We start from the raw sequence: 16,544 nt of genomic DNA on the forward strand, positions 1-16,544 counted from the left end.
TCCCGTTGACCCACTTGACATGGTTAGTGTGGAATATCCAAGTCTATTCCGTCAGATTTAATATTCCTTGGCAACCTCAACAGTCTGACCTCAGCGGCAGTGTTAAAACATATCACCACCTATTACCACACGTGGGTATATCAATCACATGAGAAAAATCAAAAGACGAGCAGTCAGCTCAGACTCGCTACACTCACCGACGGAATCAAGTACCTCGTCAGTGTATCAGGAAAAGCATTGGTCCGTCAGCCCCTGTCGGGCCAGTCTCATAATGTAAATATTTGAGGTATGACACAGCCATAACTCCATAGACTGTTATATTGCTCACGACAACAGGCAGTCAAATCTTTGGTACATATATCATGCCTGATCCAAAGAAATAAATCAAGATAAATCAGTGCTACCTGTGAGCACTCAGATTCCATCAGGAGATGGTCATGATAATTCTCAGCATTTTTGGAAACCAGAAGGCCTGCATTTATTTGAAGCAACCCCATGACAGAAGTAAAAAGGTTTTCATGACCAAAGGAAAAAATTATACTCAAATCCATTGGATACCACCACAGATATGAGAAAATTCACATCAACAAAAGATTTGGTATATGAGCAAAGACCTGTCAAAATTTGGGAAAGCTGAAACAAACCACCCCAGAGCAAGGTAAATTGATCATCTGAAATTCTGGTGGGAACAATAAATAAAGGAAAAAGGATACCCAAGATGGAGGCGGTGCCCTCAAGTCATACTTGTTCCCTAAACAACAAAATCTCGAGGACGAGATTTCTTTAAGGGGGGGAAGGTTTGTAACAGCCTGGATTTTGGTCCTTTTCTTTTTCTTTGGATTTATTTGGTTTTTACTCTATTTTTCTTTTTGGAGTGGTTCAGTGGCCTTGCCATGTGGGAAATCATCCTCATTCCTCCTCCCAAGTTGCTCATCATTCTCAAAACCTTGCCAAGATCATGTCACTTCATTCCTTGACCAAACGCTAAACTCGTTTTCTAGGGAAAATTCCTTTTTCATTAAAGGGATAACCCTATCTGCCCTAGGTTGTGAAGCAACCTATATTTCTGTCCATCCAAAAATCCCCAAATAATTCTCATAATTCCTTTGGGTCATATATAGCTCAAATAGGCCCAAACATTGCATTGCCCAGTTCAAAAATAATTCCCCAATATTAATTTTTTATTCTGCCATAAATGGCACTTTGTGAAGGAAGTGTCATTTATATTTTTCCTAGTGGCACCCAACCTTTTTGGGCATGTTTATATGTCCAAATAATTGCCCCATGCACAAGTTCAAATTTATTTGCCTAGCCAATCTTCCTCAGTGAATTTTCAAAGTTTCTGTCAGACAGAAGGCTTTGTGAAGGAAGTACTAGCTAGGAGTACCCAAATAAGTTGAAATTTTGCACACTCCTTAATGTATTCATATTAAACCCCTTCACCCATTGTCATCCCCATACAATCATCTATGTGAGCACAGGAGCAAATCTTTGATTCTGGCCTTATTTTCAGGTTGTGAAGCAAGTGCATTCTATATTGCTTCAAAAATCCTGATAAATTACCAGATTGCTCTTCTACCCATAAAACCTCTCTCCACCCAATTTGGCATCATTTCATTCAGCCATTTGATCACCAATATTATTCCAAGTTTCTGGTCAGCAGAGATGTTTGTGAAGCAAGTGCCATTTTGGCTTGTCCATTTGACATGAGCTTTTTACAGCATCTCCATATGACCAAATGATCCAGCCTTGCCCAATTTGAGCTCAAGTGGACACTCCATGTGAGTGCACCTTCATGATCTTCATTTCTGGACCAAGTATGCAGTTGTGAAGCAACTGCAGTAAATCTTGATCCTTTTACCCTCAAAACCTCCAGGATCATAGTCCCTCCATAGCTAAACACCCCAGACAACTTATTTGGCCTCAATCAGTTTCCTGTTGATCACCAGTGCACGGCTAAGTTTACTACAGTAAAGTTCAGCAGTTGATAACCATTTAACCAGAGCCTGTTTAACTGAGTTGCCACTACAGATCAAACCACCCTTCGATGGACTTACCACTAGGCATAAATTGCCTGCTGTTTGCCTCCGCCACATGCCAGCACTGGTGGTGACCACCAGTTTGGCATGCCATGAGCGCCTCCAGTGGGTGTTTGTGCCTGACCCCCTCCCCCTCTTGTCGTCTTCGTTCGCGTGAGCGTGTCTAGTGGATTCCTCTCCTCGTCGCCGTCCCCACGGACCCCTCTCCCTCTCCCTCTCCGGCAGCTTCCTCACCGACGCTCGCCGCCGAACGCCGACGAGAGCACAATGGAGTTTTGGATCTTCCCGTCGCCGTTGTATTCCTCCCTGCGTCCCCTTGGCCTCCTCGGCCCCGTGAGAGCCCCCACTGCTCCTCCTTCATCGTTTGCCTCCGAGTCCATGCACGCGAGCACGCGTCCATGGCGTCGGACACACGTCTGCGGTGACGCCAGCGTGGCTCCCTCTCCCCGTGGCTATATAAGCCATCCCCGGCCTCGTCTGACCTCACCACCGGCCTCGCCACTATCCCAGGACCCTGCCCATGCACTTCCGCGAGCACCTGAGCCCCTCTTCGCCTCTGTTGGCCGCCATCGCCGCCGCCCCTGCCCTCCTAAATCCGAGTAAGGCCGAGCCTCCCCCTCCTCTTCTCCACCTCCAGTAGGCCTCCCCCACTCCGGCGGTCCGCCCCACCTCTTCTCCCTCTCGCCGTAGTGCCCCGAGTGGCCGCGCCCCCAAGTCAACTGCCGCCGGAGCCGAGTCTGTCCTCTCTTCGTCGTGGCTACCCGGCTCCTCTACGGCGTCTCCTCTACGCGGGGATGGATGCGGTAGGCCAGGCCGTGCCCGCCGGTGGCCTCCGTTTGGTCGGAGGTGGCCTGTGGCACCGGAGCCCGTTGCCGGAGCTCGCCCCGTCCTCTTCTCTGTGCGCGGGCGGGCGGTTGAAGACAACGAGCGCGCCCAGGGACCCCACCTGCCTGCGGGCCCCGCCAATCAGTGGTTGGGCGTTGACCCGGTCAGCGCCAGCGTGGATAAGTGACGGGCCCCACCCGTGGGACCCGCACGCGTCAGCCCTGCCACTGTTCTAACGGATAAGGTGAAGGCGTATTTCCCTGATTACGTTTTCCGTTTTTCTGTTCAGGCCCCAAGTTGAAAAGATTTTCATTACAAATGGGTCCCTGGAAGAAAAACATCCATATCTTTTTAACCGTGACTCCATTTAAGGTGAAACCAACGCTCACTTCTTCGTTTCATCGAGCCTGTTCTGTTGGTAACACTTTCACTATGGTTTGAAACTGTGAAAATGACCATTTTGCCCCTGCCCTTATTCAGCCCCCTCCGAGAGAGAACGATTTCCGGTGATTCTTTCCGCGAGCTTCTCGCATTTTCTCCCGATGACTTCTTCTACCCCAGGCAAGCCACACCCTCCATTGGCATTACTGTAATGCAGTGACATAGTTTGTTTCATTTTGAACTTGTTTAAAATATTGCTTTAGCAACATGACTCTGTGCATGGCATTTTCTCGGAGTATAGTTTTGATCTTGTTATGGCCATGCTATTGTTTTGATTACTAGGAGTTATGTGTGTAGTTGATGAGTATGATGTTGTCATTGGAGTATTAGTTGCTGGTATTATGAATATTTCCATGATGATATCTGTGATTATGCTTGGAATATTACTTTGGATATCATGCTACCTTTGGATCATTAGTGGTTAGTATGATTATTTTCATGATGCTAGTTGATGTTCTGTTGCTTGGAGTATTATTTTCGGAGATGATGGTTACATGTGGATCATAGTTGGATAACTTGTTCTGGCATATTGGAGTAGTAGTATTACTGTTGTCAGATTCATCATGATAGTAGTGTTATGCTATCCTCGGAGTATTTTGAGATGATGATATTATGCTTGGATTATTTGTTCGATATTGCTATAACTTGGATTATAGTTCGATGGGTGACACCGGAGTATCAGTTATCATGGTTATAGTTTTGTGGATAAATTCCATCAGTAAGTTGGTCAGGTGCTGCCGAATTGAACTTTTCCAGTGCAACCATGCCAGTATGGGACGGCCCTAATGCGGTCTATTGTCATGCCTCTCGTCGGTGCCTCTAATGAGGGAAGGTTATGGGCGCGCGCTACCCTAATCAGGTAGGCGTACATAAGCCTTGTGTGCCCGTAGTTGTTATAGCCGGCGGATCCCCGTGTGGGATCGTTTATGTTTTGGCCATGATGGTGGTCATTGTGTCTGGAGGTAGACACGGGGCCACCCATGACAGCCCAGAGGGGAGTGAGTCGGAGTGGCTGGGAGAGTGTCATGGCAGTAGATCGGTTTTGTCGGAACACCGTTGGTCCACCCGAGTGGGAGTGTGAGGCCATGGGTTCCGTGGTGTGGGTACAGTGTGCTACCTCTGCAGAGTGTGTGTTTAATCTATCGATAGCCGCGTCCTCGGTAATGGGCATGGGTTCGTACTAGGGTACACCGTTCGATCAACACTAACTTGACGGAATGGCGTATAGTTGATGGATATGTGGATATTTGGAGCAGTACAGATTGGCCAAGTATTGGTCGGGTTGTGATCGCCATAAGGATCACGGGCCATTTATTGGTCGGGTTGTGATCGCCGTAAGGATCACGGGCCATTTATTGGTCGGGTTGTGATCGCCGTAAGGATCACGGACCATGTATTGGTCGGGTTGTGATCACCGTAAGGATCACTGTTACAGTTTGGTTTTGATCACAAGGTGATCGAGATGGTATATTGCTTGGCCAGTTAGCCAAGAGAGATATGGTTATGGAGATCGGAGATGGTGATTTATCAGTATTGTAGTAGATTAATATTATGCTTAGGAGTTGCTATAGTATCATGGTAGCTGCTAATTTAATTAACCTGCTTAATGCTATGTTGTTGTCTTGCCTTGATGTTTTTGGTTGTTGTGAGCTTGCAAGTACATTCAATGTACTGACCTGGCGTGTCATGCCAAATTGCAGGTGATGCCGTGATTGCTTGATTGCTTGTCATGGTTTCCGTTCGTGCAAGCTAGATCGTGTCCCAGCCAGAGTCCCTGCGGAGTGGAGTTCACCACCTTTGCCGTTGTTCCGCTGCTAGAAGATTTCCGCTGCTACGAGTTGTTCCGCTGCTAGCATAGAGCAAGTGTAGTATCGCAGGCATAGTGTCGCCGTGCTAATGTGAACCTTTGTAACATCAGACCTTTGTATTATTATTCTTGTAATAAGAGCTGATTTGTTCTATGTCAAGTAGTGTCGTATTCCAGAAGACTTCTCCTCGATCTCTGGGCTGGAATACGGGGCGTTCTGGTTTCTCTGAGCCGGGGTGCCACACCGGACTTCAGAGCTGGCTCAGAGCCGAGTGAGTATACCATCCTTCAGTGGGGGCGCGCAAGTACACCCACTGGGTGTAGCCCCTGAGATTCGGGCGGACTGTTGAGCAGTTGGGCCAGATCTTCTCCGGCAGCTTGTTTTTGGTTTTTGTTGAAGTAGATGGTTGACACCGCCTGATTGTTTCTCTTCTTGCAGCTGCCAACGCCCAGCTGGTCCAGCGCGCGGCTGATCTTGAAGGCCAACTCCAGGCCCTGAGGCAGGAGCATGACCAGGCGACTTCTGAGCGCGACTGGCTTGAGAAAGAGCTCGCGGAGTAGGCCCTGCGGCACACGAAGCAGGTCCGGAAGCTGGAGGCGGATGAGGCAGCACTCAAGGCCGAGTTTGAGACTGAGCGCTCAAGCTGGGTAGAGAAGGAGAAGATCCTTGATGACGGCTACTCTGTGATTGAGGACATGTTGGATGGTGAGCCCTCTTTCATTTTGTTCTGCCTTCTTTCCGCCGACTGCCACCGGGGGGCGTCTTCTAATGCTGCTATCTTATTTTGCGCAGATATCCTTTCGGGTTACTCCGTTGTCGTCTGCATGGCCATCGAGGCTGAGCGTGAGGCGAATCGGCATGAGGTCTAGGAGATTCCTTAGAACCGGCCTCGGACCATGGGTGAGCAGCTCACGCCGTCGGGATGCACCTGGAGCTGACGCGCCGCCTGCTCCACCGGCTTCAGCGCGCCGGGGCTCAGGTCATGGAGGCCTTATGGCCGGGTAGTTTGATTCCACGGACTCCCAGTCGGACGGCCGACTAGCTGGAGGTTGCAGTCCAGTTACTTGATGCCTAGAAGACCTCTGTTGCACGTGTTGGTGCCGCCAAGGCGCTGGAGTTCATCAGGGCCTGGTACCCTGGCGTGCGTATGGCACAGTTGACGACTTTCCGCCAGAAGGCGCTGCCGAAGCTGGCGGCGGAGAGCCAGAATGTTGCCATCCATGCGTCTGCCATTGCCGACTATGCTGATGTCAACGCCTTCTTCCCGGGGCGGGCAGACAACGATGCTGTCGTTTCTCCCTCCTCGTTCGGTCTGGATCCGGCAGACATGGAGGACTCGGTGGAGGAGATCGCCTCCAGCAACAAGGTCGTCGAGGATGAGGATGGCAGCTATGTTACTCCAGATGGCAAAGCGACTAGCCGGAATCAGCCCGACCCGGCGCTGACTGGCAACCCGCCGGAGACTTCGTCAGCTGCTGTAGACAGCCGAACTGATCCCCAGCATCCAGAGGCCCCACCAGCCGGAGCTACACCTGCCGCCAACCAGCCCATTCAGCCTGAGGGGCCGTCTTCCTAGACGGCCTATTTATCTTCTTTCAACTTTTTCTTGTCTTTGTGCTTGAGGAACAATGTTAATTATGCGCAGTTCCACCCACTAGGGGTGTATGTTTAAATTTAATGTATGATGGCCTTGGGCATTTTGCAATGTATATAATTTTAAATCCCCACATTATTGCATGTGTTGCAGGGTTCTTTTTCGAGTTTGCTTTTCCCTCTTTGGCTTTTTTTTCCTGCCGCGTTCTCTTGGCCGCCTCCCTGCCAGTCAGACAGCCGCTCTATGGTCTATGGTTGGGTCAGGGACATGGTCTTTTCTCAGAACGAGGAAGTTACTTCAGCCGCGTAGAGCGTAGCTAATCGAGCGAGAAGCCGGCCTACCGGCTCATGAGCAGCCGGACGAGGGAGGCGAGGAGCCGGCTAGGCCTAAGTTAGCGTTCTCCTTAGTAGGATTTCGTGTGGACAGTGTTTTCGGCCTTTAGCTCTTTGCCAGCCAGACAGTCACATTGCAAGCTGTGACTTGGAGCAAAGAGATGACTTTAGCGTCGACGCACTACTAGTCGGCTCCGGCTGGTGCAAACTTAGGCCAAGGCGGCGAGCCCCCGGGCCGACTGATCGGAACCCGTACGGGGCAGGAACAGAAAAAACCCAAATCATGACATAAGCTTAACCTAAGGTCTTTTACTTAATATAAAAGTCGGCATGGTACATACGCTCAAATCAGCTGTAAAACGGGTAGAGCAGATTTGAATTCCATGGCCGCTCCGTCTCTTCGCTGGCTAGGCATCGCTTGCATGCCCTGGGCTTCAGGGCATCGATGAGGTAGTATGAATTCCTGCCCATGGCTTTGCTGATGATGAAGGGGCCTTCCCAAGGTGCCGCGAGCTTGTGATGTCGGGCTAATCGCTAGATCAAGCAGAGCACGAGGATGCCTTCGTGGAAAGAACGCGGCTTGACCTTCTAGTTGTGGTAGAGGTGCAGGCTCTGCTGGTAGATGGCGGACCGGCTGCCCGCTAGCAGTCGGGTTCTTACAGCAGGTCGATGTCGCCTTCTCACGTCTCTTTTGCTTCCGCCTCCGTGTACATGGTGACCCAAGACGAGTCGAACTCGATATCCGTGGGGATGATAGCCTCCACCCCATACACGAGGAAGAAGGTTGTAAAGCTGGTTCATCTATTGGGCGTGGTTCGAAGACTCCAGAGGACGGCCGACAGCTCGTCGGTCCAGCAGCCGGCCGACCACTCTAGCGGCTCGATCAGGCGGGGCTTGATGCCAGACAAGATGAGGCCATTTGCTCGCTCCACCTGGCCGTTTGACTGCGGGTGGTCAACAGACGCTAAGGCCAGTCAGATGCCCTGATTTGCGCAGAAACGGGCCAAGGCGCCTTTGGTGAAGTTGGTGCCTGCTACCTCTTGAGCACTGCGTTGGATTTCCCCGAAGAGGAGAGGATGATGCAGCAAAGTAGTGTAAGTATTTCCCTCAATTTTTGAGAACCAAGGTATCAATCTAGTAGCAGACCACGCACAAGTCCCTCGTACCTACACAAAACGATAGCTACTCGCAACCAACGCGATTAGGGGTTGTCAATCCCTTCATGGTCACTTACGAGAGTGAGGTCTGATAGAGATGATAAATAATATTTTTGGTATTTTTGATAGATAGATGCAAAGTGAAAAGTAGAAGTCAAAGTAAAAACAAAGCAAGTAATAAAGCGATAGAGATTGATATGATGAGAATAGACCCGGGGGCCATAGGTTTCACTAGTGGCTTCTCTCAAGAGCATAGATATTCTACAGTGGGTAAACAAATTACTGTTGAGCAATTGACAGAATTGAGCATAGTTATGAGCATATCTAGGTAATGATCATGTATATAGGCATCACGTCCGAGACAAGTAGATCGAAACGATTCGGCATCTACTACTATTACTCCACTCATCGACTGCTATTCATCATGCATCTAGAGTATTAAGTTAAAAACAGAGTAACGCCTTAAGCAAGATGACATGATGTAGAGGGATAAATTCATGCAATATGATAAAAAAACCCATCTTGTTATCCTCGATGGGAACAATACAATACGTGCTTGCTGCCCCTGCTGTCAGTGGGAAAGGACACCGCAAGATTGAACCCAAAGCTAAGCACTTCTCCCATTGCAAGAACTACCAATCTAGTTAGCCAAACCAAAAAGGATAATTCGAAGAGACTTGCAAAGATAACTCAATCATACATAAAAGAATTCAGAGAAGATTCAAATATTTTCCATAGATAAGTTGGATCATAAACCCACAATTCATCGTTCTCAACAAACACACCACAAAAAGAAGATTACATCGAATAGATCTCAACGAGAGAGGGGGAGAACATTGTATTGAGATCCAAAAAGAGAGAAGAAGCCATCTAGCTACTAGCTATGGACCCGAAGGTCTGAAGTAAACTACTCACACTTCATTGGAGGGGCTATGGTGTTAATGTAGAAGCCCTCCGTGGTGGATGCCCCCTCCGGCGGAGCTCCGGAACAGGCCCCAAGATGGGTTCTCATGGCTACAGAAGGTTGCGGCGGTGGAATTTGGTTTTTGGCTCCTGTTATGATCGTTTGGGGATACGTAGGTATAAATAGGAGGAAGGAGTACGTCGGTGGAGTAGCAGGAGTCCCACAAGGTAGGGGGGCGCCCAGGGGGGCGCCCTCCACCCTCGTGACCGCCTCTTTTGTTCCTTGGAGCAGGGTCCAAGTCTCCTGGATCATGTTCGGTAAGAAAATCATGTTCCCGAAGGTTTTATTCCGTTTGGACTCCGTTTGATATTCCGTTTCTTCGAAACACTAAAAAAGGCAAAAAAAACAACAATTCTGGGCTGGGCCTCTGGTTAATAGGTTAGTCCCAAAAATAATATAAAAGTGGAAAATAAAGCCCAATATAGTCCAAAACAGTAAATAAAGTAGCATGGAGCAATCAAAAATTATAGATACGTTGGAGACGTATCAGGCATCCCCAAGCTTAATTCCTGCTCGTCCTCGAGTAGGTAAATGATAAAAAAGAATTTTTGATGCGGAGTGATACTTTGGCATAATTTCAATGTAAATCTTCTTAATTGTGATATGAATATTCACATCCAAAAGATTCAAGACAAAAGTTCATATTGACATAAAAATAATAATACTTAAAGCATACTAATCAAAGCAATCATGTCTTCTCAAAATAACATGGCAAAAGAAAGTTCATCCCTACAAAATCATATAGTTACGCTATGCTTCATTTTCGTCACACAAAGATGTTCCCAACTTCTATAGCCCCGATGACAAGCCAAGCAATTGTTTCATACTCAAATAATCTCAAACTTTTTCATCCTTCACGCAATACATGAGCACGAGCCATGGATATAGAACTATGGGTGGAATAGAATGTGATGATGGGGATTGTGTGGAGAAGACAAAAAAGGGGAAAGTCTCACATTGACGAGGATAGTCAACGAGCTATGGAGATGCCCATCAATTGATGTCAACATGAGGAGTAGGGATTGCCATGCAACGGATGCACTAGAGTAATGAATGCTCAACAAAAGAAAACTAGTGGGTGTGCATCCAACTCGCTTGCTCATGAAGACCTAGGGCATTTGAGGAAGCCCATCGTAGGAATATACAAGCCAAGTTCTATAATGAAAAATTCCCAGTAGTATGAAAAGACAACTTATGAGACTCACTACATGAAGAACAAGGTGCTACTTTTAAGCACAATATATGAGACTCACTACATGAAGAACAAGGTGCTACTTTGAAGCACAAGTGTGGAAAAAGAGATAGTAGCATTGCCCCCCCCCCCCTTTTTTTCTTTTTTTTCTTTTTTTTGGGACTTTGTTTTTTTTGGCCTTTTTTTGGGCAATGCTCTAACAATGATGATCATCACACTTCTATTGATTACAACATAAGGATTACAACTCGAAACTTAGAACAAGATATGACTCTATATGAATGCCTCCGGTGGTGTACCGGGGTGGTGCAATGAATCAAGAGTGACATGTATGAAAAATAATGCATGGTGGCTTTGCCCCAAATACGATGTCAACTACATGATCATGCAATGGCAATATGAGAAAATTAATGTATGTCATGATGATGACGATGGAAGTTGCATGGCAATATATCTCGTAATGGCTATGGAAATGCCATAATAGGTAGGTATAGTGGCTGTTTTGAGGAAGATATAAGGAGGTTTATGTGTGATAGAGCGTATCGTATCACGGGGTTTGGATGCACCGGCGAAGTTTGCACCAACTCTCAAGGTGATAAAGGGCAATGCACGGCACCGAAGAGGCTAGCAAAGGCGGAAAGGTGAGAGTGCGTATAATCCATGGACTCAACATTAGTCAAAAGAACTCATATACTTATTGCAAAAATTTAGAAGCCATCAAAAATCAAGTACTACGCGCATGCTCCTAGGGGGATAGATTGGTAGGAAAAGACCATCGCTCGTCCCCGACTGCCACTCATAAGGATGCACAAGCCAGGTACACTTCATGTTTCAAATTTGTTACACAACTTTAACCATACGTGCATGCTACGGGACTTGCAAACTTCAACACAAGGATTTCGCAAATTCACAATTACCCAACTAGCACGACTTTGATATTATCACCTCCATATCTCAAAAGAATTATCAAGCATCAAACTTATCTTAGTATTCAATTCACTCAAAAGAAAGTTTCGCCTATCTTGAACACTAAGTATATTAACATTAAGAAAATTACCATGCTATTAATGACTCTCAAAATAATCTAAGTGAAGCATGAGATATCAATAGTTTCTTCAAGACAAATCCACCACCATGCTCTAAAAGATATAAGTGAAGCACTAGAGCAAAAATTATCACACTCAAAAGATATAAGTGAAGTACTATGAGCAAAACTATCAAGCTCAAAAGATATAAGTGAAGCACATAGAGTATTCTAACAAATTCCAATTCATGTATGGCTCTCTCAAAAGCTGTGTACAGCAATGATGATTGTGGTAGACTAACAAGCAAAGACGCAAATAATACAAGACGCTCCAAGCAAAACACATATCATCACCGCGATCTTCACCAACACCTCCATAATCTTCACCAACATCTCCATCACCTTCCCCCAAATATATCCAGCGGTCCACTCTCCCGCAACCCGATGTACCCTCTACTTGAACATGGTGCTTTATGCTTCATATTATTTTCCAATGATGTGTTGCCATCCTATGATGTTTGAGTTGATTTTCGTTGTCCTATCGGTGATTGATGAATTGCTATGATTGGTTTGAGTTGCATGTTTTATTATTGGTGCTGCCCTATTGTGCCCTCCGTGTCGCGCAAGCATAAGGGATTCCTGATGTAGGGTTTGCAATATGTTCATGATTTGCTTATGGTGGGTGGCGTAAGTGACAGAAGCACAGACCCGAGTAAGTAGGTTGTTTACGTATGGGATAAAGGGGACTTGATGCTTTAATGCTATGGTTGGGTTTTACCTTAATGAATCTTTAGTAGTTGCGGATGCTTGCTAGAGTTCCAATCATAAGTGCATATGATCCAAGTAGACAAAGTATGTTAGCTTATGCCTCTCCCTCAAATAGAATTGCAATAGCGATTACCGGTCTAGTAACATAGTCAATTGCTTAGGGACAATTCCACAACTCCTATCACCACTTTTCCACACTCGCTATATCTACTTTATTGCATCTTTATCTAAACAGCCCCTAGTTTATATTTATGTGTTCTTTATTATCTTGCAAACCTCTTGCTTCACTTATATCTTTTTAGAGAGATGACAGGAATTGGTCATTCACATGGTTAGTCATAAAATCCGACATAAACTTGTATATCGCTGAATATGATATGTTTGATTCCTTGCAATAGTTTTGCGATATAAAGGTGGTGATATTAGAGTCATGCTAGTGGGTGGTTGTGGATTGTAGAGACACTTGTGTTGAGGTTTGTGATTCCCGTAGCATGCACGTATGGTGAACCGCTTTGTGATGAAGTTGGAGCACAATTTTATTTATTGATTGTCTTCCTTATGAGTGGCAGTCGGGGACGAGTGATGGTCTTTTCCTACCAATCTATCCGCCTAGGAGCATGCGCGTAGTACTTTGTTTTCAATGGCTTGTAGATTTTTGCAATAAGTATATGAGTTCTTTATGACTAATGTTGAGTCCATGGATTATACGCACTCTCACCCTTCCATCATTGCTAGCCTCTCTTGTGCCGCGCAACTTTCACCGGTACCATACACCCACCTTATATCTTCCTCAAAACAGCCACCATACCTACCTATCATGGCATTTCCATAGCCATTCCGAGATATATTGACATGCAACTTCCATCATCATCATATACATGACTTGAGCTTTTCATTGTCATATTGTTTTGCATGATTGTAAGATAGCTAGCATGATGTTTTCATGGCTTGTCCGTTTTTTTATGTCATTGCTACGCTAGATCATTGCACATCCCGGTACACCGCCGGAGGCATTCATATAGAGTCATATCTTTGTTCTAGATATTGAGTTGTAAGTAAATAAAAGTTTGATGATCATCATTATTAGAGCATTGCCCCAGTGAGGAAAGGATGATGGAGACTATGATTCCCCCACAAGTCGGGATGAGACTCCGGACTTTATAAAAAAAAGACGCCAAAGAAGCCCAAATAAAAAAAAGAGGCCAAAGAAGCCCACCAAAAAAATGAGAGAAAAAGAGAGAAGGGGCAATGTTACTATCCTTTTACCACACTTGTGCTTCAGAGTAGCACCGTGTTCTTCATAGAGAGAGCCTCCTATGCTTTCACGTTCATATACTAGTGGGAATTTTCATTATAGAACTTGGCTTGTATATTCTGATGATGGGCTTCCTCAAATGCCCGAGGTCTTCATGAGCAAGCAAGTTGGATGCACACCCACTTAGTTTCAGTTTGAGCTTTCATACACTTATAGCTCTAGTGCATCCGTTGCATGGCAATCCCTACTCACTCACATTTATATCTATTGATGGGCATCTCCATAGCCCGTTGATACGCCTAGTTGATGTGAGACTTTCTCCCTTTTTGTCTTCTCCACATAACCTCCACCATCATATTCTATTCCACCTATAGTGCTATGTCCATGGCTCACGCTCATGTATTGCGTGAAAGTTGAAAAAGTTTGAGATTATTAAAGTATGAAACAATTGCTTGGCTTGTCATCGGGGTTGTGCATGATTAAATACTTTGTGTGATGAAGATAGAGCAACAGCCAGACTAAATGATTTTGTAGGGATAACTTTCTTTGGCCATGTTGTTTTGAAAAGACATGATTGCTTTATTGGTATGCTCGAAGTATTATTGCTTTTATGTCAAATGATGTACTATTGCTTTGAATCACTCGTGTCTTAATATTCATGCCGTGATTAGACATATGATCAAGATTATGCTAGGTAGCATTCCACATCAAAAATTATTTCTTTTTATCATTTACCTACTCGAGGACGAGCAGGAATTAAGCTTGGGGATGCTGGTTGTATCTATAATTTTTGATTGTTCCATGCCAATATTATTCAACATTTATATACTTTTGGCAACTTTTTATACTCTTTTTTGGGACTAACATATTGATCCAGTGCACAGTGCCAGTTCCTGTCTGTTGCATGTTTTTTGTTTTGCAGAAACCCAATATCAAACGGAGTCCAAACGGGATAAAAATGGACGGAGAATGTTTTTGAATATTTATGATTTTTGGGAAGTAAAATCAACGCGAGACAGCGTCTGAGGTGGTCACGAGGTAGGGGGGCGCGCCCTACCCCCCCAGGCGCGCCCCTGACCCTCGTAGTCCACCCGTAAGATGGTTGATGCTCTTCTTTTGGTGCAAGAAATATAATTTTATGAGAAAGATCTGGGCGAAAGATTCACCCCAATCGGAGTTACAAATCTCAAGATATAAAGGAAACGGTGAAGGGGTAGAATCTGAGAATGCAGAAACAGAGAGATAGATCCAATCTTGGAGGGGCTCTCGCCCCTCCCAAGCCATGGAAGCCAAGGACCAGAGGGGAAACCCTACTCCCATCTAGTGAGGAGGTCAAGGAAGAAGAAGAAGAAGAAGGGGGGCCCTCTCTCCCTTGCTCCGGTGGCGCCGGAGCGCTGCCGGGGGCCATCATCATCATCGCGATCTTCACCAACACCTCCATCATCTTCACCAACGTCTCCATCAGCTTCCCCCATCTATATCCAGCGGTCCACTCTCCTGCAACCCACTGTACCCTCTACTTGAACATGGTGCTTTATGCTTCATATTATTTTCCATTGATGTGTTGCCATCCTATGATGTCTGAGTAGATTTTCGTTGTCCTATCGGTGATTGATGAATTACTATGATTGGTCTGAGTTGCATGTTTAATTATTGGTGCTTTCCTATTATGCCCTCCATGCCACGCAAGCGTGAGGGATTCCCGCTGTAGGGTTTGCAATATGTTTATGATTTGCTTATGGTGGGTGGCGTGAGTGACAGAAGCACATACCCGAGTAAGTAGGTTGTTTACATATGGGATAAAGGGGACTTGATGCTTTAATGCTATGGTTGGATTTTACCTTAATGAATCTTTAGTAGTTGCGGATGTTTGCTAGAGTTCCAATCATAAGTGCATATGATCCAAGTAGAGAAAGTATGTTAGCTTATGCCTCTCCCTAAAATAGAATTGCAATAGTGATTACCAGTCTAGTAACATAGTTAATTGCTTAGGGACAATTCCACAACTCCTATCACCACTTTTCCACAGTCGCTATATCTACTTTATTGCATCTTTATCTAAACAGCCCATAGTTTATATTTACGTGTTCTTTATTATCTTGCAAACCTATCCTATCACACCTACAAAGTTCTTCTAGTTTCATACTTGTTCTAGGTAAAGCGAACATCAAGCATGCGTAGAGGCGTATCAGTGGCCGATAGGACTTGAGGGATTATTTGTTCTACCTTTAGCTTCTCGTTGGGTTCAACACTCTTACTTATCGAAAGAGGCTACAACTATCACGTATACTTGTGGGTCATCAAGACCTTTTTCTCGCCCAGGGGGGGGGGCGCCCCCCACCCTCGTGAGCGGGGTGTGGGCCCCCTGGTCTTCATCTTTGGCGAGGATTTTTTATTGTTTTTTCTAAGGTGTTCCGTGGAGTTTCAGGTCATCCCGAGAACTTTCATTTTCTGCACATAAAACAACACCATGGCAATTTTGCTGAAAACAGCGTCAGTCCGGGTTAGTTCTATTCAAACCATACAAGTTAGAGTCCAAAACAAGGGCAAAAGTGGTTGGAAAAGTAGATACGACGGAGACGTATCAACTCCCCCAAGCTTAAACCCTTGCTTGTCCTCAAGCAATTCAGTTGACAAACTAAAAGAGAAAAAGAAAAACTTTTACAAACTCTGTTTGCTCTTGTTGTGGTAAACATGAAAAGCCAGCATTCAAGTTTCAGAAAATACTATGAACTAACCATACTAACAATAACACATAGGTCTCACAATTACTCATATCAATAGCATAATCAGCTAGCGAGCTATAATAACAAAACTCGGATGACAACACTTTCTCAAAATAATCATAACATGATATAACAAAATGGTATCTCGCTAGCCCTTTTTGAGACCGCTAAGCATAAATGCAGAGCACCTTTAAAGATCAAGGACTGACTAAATGTTGTAATTCATGGTAAAAGAGGTCTAGTCAAGTCATACCCAATATAAACCAATTATAATGAATGCAAACGACAGTGTGCTCTCCAGCGGGTGCTTTTAATAAGAAGGATGATGACTCAACATAAAAGTAAATAGATAGGCCCTTCGCAGAGGGAAGCAGGGATTTGTAGAGGTGCCAGAGCTCGGTTTTGAAATAGAGATAAAT

The sequence above is a fragment of the Triticum aestivum genome, chromosome 2B (genome assembly GCF_018294505.1).
Source record: "Triticum aestivum cultivar Chinese Spring chromosome 2B, IWGSC CS RefSeq v2.1, whole genome shotgun sequence".
Lineage (NCBI taxonomy): Eukaryota > Viridiplantae > Streptophyta > Magnoliopsida > Poales > Poaceae > Triticum > Triticum aestivum.